Source organism: Elephantulus edwardii, unplaced genomic scaffold (assembly GCF_000299155.1).
Source record: "Elephantulus edwardii isolate Elephantulus edwardi_28Jun2011 unplaced genomic scaffold, EleEdw1.0 scaffold00063, whole genome shotgun sequence".
Classification (NCBI taxonomy): Eukaryota; Metazoa; Chordata; class Mammalia; order Macroscelidea; family Macroscelididae; genus Elephantulus; species Elephantulus edwardii.
The window spans coordinates 10,441,781-10,450,651 of record NW_006399813.1 but is presented as its reverse complement, the minus strand read 5'-3'; positions in this window follow the sequence as shown (position 1 = coordinate 10,450,651).

Genomic DNA, 8,871 nt, shown 5'->3' with positions numbered 1-8,871 from the left:
TGAGCCTCAATCCATATTGTAGGCTGCAGCCCTTTATGCTCTGCGAGACCTGTTAACAAAAATATTATTTAAATGTACATACCAATGACTAGAAATGATGAAGTTGAGCACATCAATCAAATTTTGCAATCTGAAAATAGATCAAACATGCAATCACAATGCATTAATAATAATTGGTGACTGGAATGTAAAAGTTAGAAACTAAGAAGAAGGACTGGTAGCTGGAAAATATGACTATGTTGACAGATATGAGGCTGGGGATCTAATAATTGAATATTTTTGCAATCAATGATTTATTAATTGAGAATACTCTTTATAAAAAAACAAACAGTGGATAAACACACACCTCACCTAATGGACCATGCAAAAATCATATTGAGAGTCAATGGAGAAGCTAAATTTCAGCAGTCAGAACAAGGCCGGGGCTGAATGTGTAAATATCATCAATTACAAGTGTGCATGTTCAAACCGAAGTTGAAGAACATGAAAAAAAAATCATAAGATTCAGAATATGACATTTAGTCTGCTCCACATGAATTTAAAAACCATCTCAAGAACTGATTCAATGCATTGAACATTAAGGATCTAAGGCTGGATGAGATGACATCAAGGATATCATCGATAAAGAAAGCAAAGGCCATTACAAAGGCAGAGGAGAAAGAAAAGACAAAAAAGAAAGTTAGAATAGACTCTGAAAACTGTACTAGAATGTAGAGAGACTAAAGAAAAGGTAATTTCTGAAGTAAAAGCTGAACAGAAGATTTCAAAATGCAGTTTGAAAAGACAAAATAAAGTAATGAAATGCACAAAGGACTAGGGTGAGAACATAAAAAGGGGAGAATATTCCCAGCATTTCTCAAGCTGAAAGAACTAAAAAACAAACTCAAGCCTCAGGTTGCAATACTGCAGGATTGTTTGTTATAGGCAAAATCTTGAAAGACCCAAAAAGGATCAAAATAGATACAAGAAATGCATACCATATCATGAAACCATTTCAGAAAGTAGCACATGACCAGAATCATTGGTAATGAAGGAAGAAGGTCAAGCTGCAGTGAACATGGACCAGAAAGTACTGGGATTACTGGTTGAAATATTTCCACAAACAGATGTAGCCCCAAACAGGCTCCCTATTCTATACCAAGAAATTTGGGAGACCATTCCCTGGCCAGCTGACTGAAGATCCGTATTTGCTCCCATTTCTATAAAATACAACACAAAATATGTGGAAATTATTTAATAATACCATTTTATGCAAGTAAAATCTTTCTAAAAAATGTTTTTTAAAAACTGTTGGAATTGCACATCATCAGGGAACTGCCAGAAATTCAAGATTGATTCAGAAGAAGTCACGGCATGAGAGATACCATTATCAGCATTAGATGGGTTTTGGTTCAGGGCGGAAAATGACAAGAAGATGTTTATCTATGCTTCAGTGATTAAGGAAAGACATTTGCCTATGCGAATCATAATAAACCACAACTAACATTGAGAAGAATAGGAATTCCAGAATAAGAATTGTATCCATATGAAACTTAAATGTTGTCCAAACAAAACAAGAGAACACCATATGTTTTTAAATAAAGAAAGACGTGCATCAAGATTGTAGCCTTTATACATACTTATTCAATCTGTACATGAAGCAAATTATTTGAGAAGCTGGACTGTATGAAGAAGAATATGGCATAGAAATGAGAGAAAATTCATCAACAATTACTGTGAGGACCACCTACCATTGCTTGCTGTAAGTGAAGAGGGTATGAAATATTTGCTGCAGAAAAGCAAAGACGACAATCTAAAGTATGGATTACATCTCATCGTTAAGAAAACAAAAATCCTTACCACTGGACCAATACATAACATTATGACAGGTGGAGAAAAGATTGAAGCTGTGAATAACTTCATTTTGCTTGGATCCACAATCAACACCCATTGTAATGGAAATAAAAAAATCAAAAGACATATTGCATTGGGAAAACTGATTGTCAGGGACCACTCCATAGTGGTAAAGAGCAAGATGCCATTTTAAAGACTAAGGTACACCTGATCTAAGCCCTGCTTATTTTTTCAATTATCTCGTATGGATCTGAGAGTTGGACAATAAATAAGGATAATGTAAAAAAAATCAATGTTGTTGAATTATTGTGCTGCAGAATAATATTGAATATTTCACAGGCGGTGAAAAGAACCATCAAGTCTTTTCTGCGAGACGTACAACTGGGGTTCTCCTAAGAAGCAAAAATGATACTTTGTAGCACATAATTTGGATATGTTGTTAGTTCTTGGGGGTAGAAGAGGGAAGCAGCAAAATTATTGTGCTGGGCAAGTAAAGGGTTAGAGAAAGAGGGGAAGAACTTCAACAAAATGCATTGACACAGTGACTGTAACAATGGACGCAAGATATCTACCATCATGAGGGTGATGCAGAAGAGAGCAAGGGTCAGAAATGTTGTTCATAGGGTCGCTATGAATTGTAGTTGACACAAAGACACTAACAATAGCCACAACATATTTTGGAGTTGACTTGGAAGCAATGGCTTTTGTTTTGTTTTGTTTTGGTTTGGTTTGGTTTGGTTTCTGTTTCTGTGAGAGACCTGGGGTAGATTCCTGGATGATAAATATTTTTTTCAGCCATCACCTCTCTGGCAGTGGAAGCTTACAGGGCACAGTGATGCTAAAAAAGTTTCCAGGGGTCTTTACAGGTTTAAGATGAATTAAAAAGAAAACCTTGGTTATCTACTTCTGAAGTTAAGCCAACTACATATCACAATGGTATGCTCTACTACCAAATATGAGAATGGTGCAAGATTGAGCAGCATTCCATTCCAGTTTGCGTATGTTCACCATCAACTTCAGGCTTTCTGGTCTTTCAAATGATCTTTGTACCTTATACAAAATATATAAATAGGAAACTATGTAAATTGTGGGAAACTGTTCTGTATTTCATTCAGAAGCATGGATCAGAAACATGCTTCTTTGGAGAGCACACTTAGCAAATCTGGCAGTTATCTCCAGGATACCTGACTTTCAAAAGTCTGTAATCACTTCCCCTAATCATTGAAGTTAAGTGCTATATGTCTTCCAAGTTTCTAAAATATCTGTTGTTTTGTGCAGTCGAGTTGCCTGTGACTCATTGTGACCCTGTGTACAACAGCCCTAAACCTTGATCTATCTTGTGCCAATCTCATTGTCACCGACACACTTACACCTACCCTGATTATCCCAGTCACTGAATCAATCCACCTCATGGAGGGTCATTCTCTCCTGTGCTGTCTCTCCACTCTCCCAAATACGACATCCCTTTCCAAAGACTGGTCCCTCCTCGTAGCATGTCCAAATTACATCAAATGAAGCTTCAGAATCCTTGCTTCTAAAGAGCAGCCTGGTTTCCCCCTCTCCAGGATGAACTTATTTGTTCTCTTAGCAGTCCATGAAATATCTGCATGATAAAAACCATTCCTCTCCCTTAACCTCAATTTGTTTTACACTGATGTTGTTGTGGTTAAGTGCTGTGAGTCATAAATGAGTCATAACAACCCTATGAATGACATACCTGAACACTTGTATCTTTCATCTTATCTCCAAGTTCACAGAACTTCGAGAGGCAAGCAATTTCTGAAGTGGATGACACTCCTGCTTTCAAGCCCATTTTAATTGGGAGCTCCACCAAACACTGTCCACCATGGGTAACCATTATTAACATTAACATTTGACATATCAGTGTCACAGGGTTTCACATTACAATGACTATGAATTACCTCTGTACAGCAACTTGAGAGACCAGTGCTATACCACTTAGAAGAATGTTTGACCAAAACCAATTACAACCATAATACCTTTTAAAACAATTTTTAAAACAATTAAAACCGAATGCCTTTTTAAATACAAGACCAAATCTGATCAACTCACACCCAATTGCTAGCGAACATTCCACACCCAAGCCTCAAGCAGAACCTGAAAACACACCTTTATAGAATCTGGCTGCTTCGCTCATCTTCCCAAACTGAATCCTGATACTTTGGAAAAAAGTAAACTATCACACAATTGGATGCATAATATTGCCAAATTGATAAAGATTTTCTAATTATTCTCCTCTCAATTTCTGTACTTATCTCCTAACTGACTTTGTTGTAATTGTTGTATGCCATTGAGTAGACTATAAATCATACCAGTCCTATGAACAATGAATCTGAACTTTGCCCTATCCTGTGTTGTCCTCACCTCTGAAATACTTGAGCCCATTGTTACATTCATTATATTAATCCATCTCGTTGAGGATCTACCTCTCTTTAAATGACTCTCCAATTTACCTAACATGATGTCCTTTTTCAAGGACTGGTCTTGTCTAGCAACAGGTCCAAAAGATGAGACAAAGCCTCACTACTTTGCCTCTAAGGAGTAGTATATTTGCAATTTTCTTCAAGACTTGTTTGTTTATTCTTTTGACAGTCCATTGATTATTCAGTACTCTTCATTAACATCACAACTCAAAGGTATCTATTCTTTCATCCTTAGGGCATTGTCCAACTTTTAGATGCATAAAAAGTAACTGAAAATACTTGTATCAGGTGCACTTAGCCTTTAAACTGACATCAGTGTTCTTCAGGACTTCAATAAGGTCTTGGATAACGGATTTTCCCACTGCAATGCAACTTTTGCTTTCTTGACTTCTGGTACCAAGGATATTGATTATGGATCCAAATAAGATAAAATCACTGACAATTTCAACTTGGCTAGGTACCAGCTATTTCCCAGGGTGATACTGGAACACTCTTGGAGAATGACCAGCATAGATTCCCAAATTCTGAATTTCTCTTCTAGAGTCCCCGGAGCAGAAGTGTCCATATGTAATTCTAAAATTCTGGGGTCATAGTGGTTTATGAGTTGAGCTAGTAATCAAAACTTCGCTGGTTCAAATTCACAAGATACTGAACTATAAAATTAAGAGATGCTCTGCTCTTACATTGGAAACAGGAGTTGCAGCCACTTCCTAAACCACATGCCTCTGGAAACTCTATGAACTTGGAGAAATGACAATAGTTATGAAAGGTATTAGGTCTTTTGTTCATAGAGTCACTATGAGTCATGCTTGACTCTATGACAATCAACAACAATAACTGCACTTACAAAGATCTACAGCTGCAGGAATCCATGAAATTTCTCCATGATGAGCCTAAACTCCACAGTAGTGAGTTGGGTTGAGTTTGAATAGACATATTAACAAAAATGAAAAAGAAACAGGTAAGGCAATCATGAATGCTGTGATTATTTAACCAACATATCCAAAAATACTATCATTGCAACTTGAAGTATGTATGAAATGTAGTAATTCTAGAACCCCAACTACTACCACAATTACTTGTTCTCACATCCAAGACATCTTTTTGCATTTTATTTTTTTTTTTTTTGTCACTCAGTTATCTTGAAGGTGAAGAAAACCTCCTCACCTGCTGCTACTGGGACTCCTGTATTCAGCTTCGTATAATCTAAGTATAAAAATCAATGGGATTCCTCTATAGTAACAAAGGGGACAAAGAAAAGGAAACTAAGAAAGCAATACCATTTACAATAGTCAACCACAAATTGAAATACCTGAGAGTAGCTGGAATAGTGCTGGAGAGATAAAAGAAAAGGATAGGAAAAATCTTATTTCTAGTGAAGGAAAATAAATACAATTACTGATAAGGAAAGTGACACTCTAAAACACAGAAGATCAGGATATACAATTCAATAAGTAGTTTCAAGTGCTTCTAAGATATGTGTTAAACATATTACTTGGTGGATGTCAGAATCTGTAAACTGTTTCTCTTTGGTTTTTATCATTGGAATAAAGCCATTTGAAGGATTCAAAAGTGTTCAGAATCTTTTTTAGTGGAGGAAAAGATTTCTTGATCTACAGGGTACCAGTAAAGTCTGGAGTGAGCTGCTAGTTTTTGTTTGAATTTCCTGTTCCGCACTGGAAAATGGACTTTTGGTTTTGAGCACATTTTATTTCACTACCTGCTACCAACCATACAGATGTTGCTCTCACTTATGTTTTTATGGAAAAGAATAATATTTTAGGCATTTTATCATGAAGGGATGAGTCCACAGAGAAGAACATCATGCCCGGTAGAGTAGAAGGTCATGGTAAAAGAGGAAGAACTTCAAGGACATGGTTTGGTACAGTGGCTGCAACAATGGACTCAGGAACAACTGTAGTTAGGAAGATGGCATGTACTCTGCTGGTGTTGCCTGCTGTTGCAAGTAGGGGTTGTATGTAGGTATGCAGTACATACAATAACAACTACATCCACTTTTATCTTTATGGGCCTGTATCCTATATTTCTCTTGTTCCGGTTTTGAGAATAAGCCTGCGTTTTGGGTGCAATTAAATTTTTGGCTAAAGGCAACAAGCTACACTTCCATATTCTTCCTTTTAAATAGGTTGTGAGCTTCATTCCTAGTGATGGATTTATCTATTAATGTCAAGCCATGGTCCAGTCTTCCTTTGGCCTTGTGACTTTGCTTTTATATGCCGCATACAGACATTAGTTGACTCAGTTTACTTTTGTTAATCCTGAGTTCTGACAGATATTATCATTAAGAACTATCCAGATCGTCACAAAGCTGACATGAGTAGAATGACTTATGCTTCAGTGATTGGTATTTAGACTCAAAGACCGTGTTATTAAAAAAATCAATTAGCTATAGAAAAACACCTTTGCTCTAAGTTCCTTTCCCATTTGCAGCATGGCGGCGGTGGTTGGTTAGCATCTGGGTGTCCTCGAGACATACTGAACATTTCATTCATCATACGTGACATTTGCATATTACAAATATCATACTTTATGCACATGCCTCCCAGGCTAGTCTAGAGACTATGATTGCTGCCTAATCCTCACATAAATCAATGCACCAGGGAGTGCCACTTGTAAACACAGCGGAAATCAAGGGCTGTGCTGCCTTCCGACTCTTCCTGGGACCATCTCATTCTCTTCACATCCCAAATAGATTCAGTGCCTTCATTTTCTCCTCTTTCTTGTAGCTATTAAAATTCTATTAGCCATTTGTAAATATTATTTTATACCATCTGCATTTCCTCTAAGTTGTGATAGTGACAGCTGCAATCATTTGTATGCATTTTCTGTACAGGATGTGCGTGTGTGTGTGTGTGTGTGTGTGTGTGTGTGTGTGTGTGTGTAGAAATAAACCCTTTCCTTTGTGTAGTCATGTATCCAAATAGAAAGATGGTTTGTTTGTAAATCTCTTTCTCTTCCAAACATTATTTGTTCTGGAGACAGAAAGAGAAGATGTGAAAGAGTGAAGACAAAACCATTTGATCTCAAATGACAGAGTGTACATTTGCTTTTCCTCAGGTCCTGGTTTGTTACCTCTTAATCAAAGTTGACCTTCTAACTCATGTTAGTCTACATTCTCTGTTTGGCATTTGCGAGCCTCAAGAGTATTCTCTCCATACCACTATTATTCCAAAGTTTCTCTTCATGGCCCTACATATCAATTAGCAGAATAATACAGGTAGCCAGCCTTTGCCCTTCATCTTGTTCAACAGTGGCCTTTCCCCCTCTCTTTCTCTCTCTCTGTTTTTTTAACTTTAATCCCTCTAGGAAATGAAACTGGGGGACCAGGGCCAGCAGCCAATATATCCTGCCAGATCAGGAGGCCATCTACTGGTCAGCACTACCAAGCTTCAGTGAAATGATCTGGAAGCAGAACTTTTTCTGGTTTTAGCACCACTGTACACATTTAGTGACAATTAAACACATGCTGGTTTCCAATTATGATTCACAGTCATTAAGTTATGAAAAATGGATGGTTGTTGAACCATGGTGTTGAAGAAGAATATACCATAAAAGCAAACAAGTTTGTCTTGAAGGAAGAGAAACTAGGGTGCTCCTTAGACACAAGGATGGTGAAGCTTGAGCTCACAGACTTTGGGTGGGTTTTCAGGAGGGATTAGTCCTTGGAAAAAAAGACATCATGTTAGGAAAGATGGAGGTGAGAGGAAGACTCTCAACATGATGGGTTGACACAGTGATTATAACAATGTGGATCATGAGGATGCTGCAGGATAGGGCAAAGTTTTTCATAGCATTGCTATGAGTCAAGGTCAACTTGATGTCACCCAACAACATGAATAACAATCATGAAGGGGTCAAGAATGTATTCCAGTGAAGCTGTCAGGAATGTCAGTTTCAACTTTGTACAGCTACCCAGCTCTGCTTCTCCACAGAAGAACCAAGCCCTCATAATTTGACCTGTGGGAAATGTTTTTGATGTCTAAGTCCTCCACCTACCTCCCTGCCTCCCATTAGCCCAGTTTGTCTTCTTGTAGTAGTCCCCTTTCATTGGATATATAATCCTGGATATTTTATTCCACTATCCAACAGTTGCAGGCTTCTCTCAGATAATAGTAGTCATAGCAAGAATGGTTTCCTGTTTCACTCTGATGAGAAGTATGGTGAAATTGTGTTTCATTTACTTAGATTTGGTCTTCCAGTAGAAATGGAAACAGCTACATTTCTGCAGAATAAGTTAGTGGTGAATATATCTCACTAAAAAAATGTACATTTTCCTTAAAGTTACGCAGTCTCCTATTGTATAGGGTGCATGCATTTGATCTGTTGAAATAATTTTTCTCTTGTTGTGTAACATAACATCAGAACCGACCCATATATCTATATATATAATCTCCTCCCATGCAGTTAATTAACTGCCTCTGAAAATCTGCTGCAGAGTCAGCTATGGGTCGGTTCCGAATCTACAATAAACAACATATATATATATATACATATATATACACACACACACAAACACATATATATATATATACAAACACACACACATATACATATATACACACATATATATATG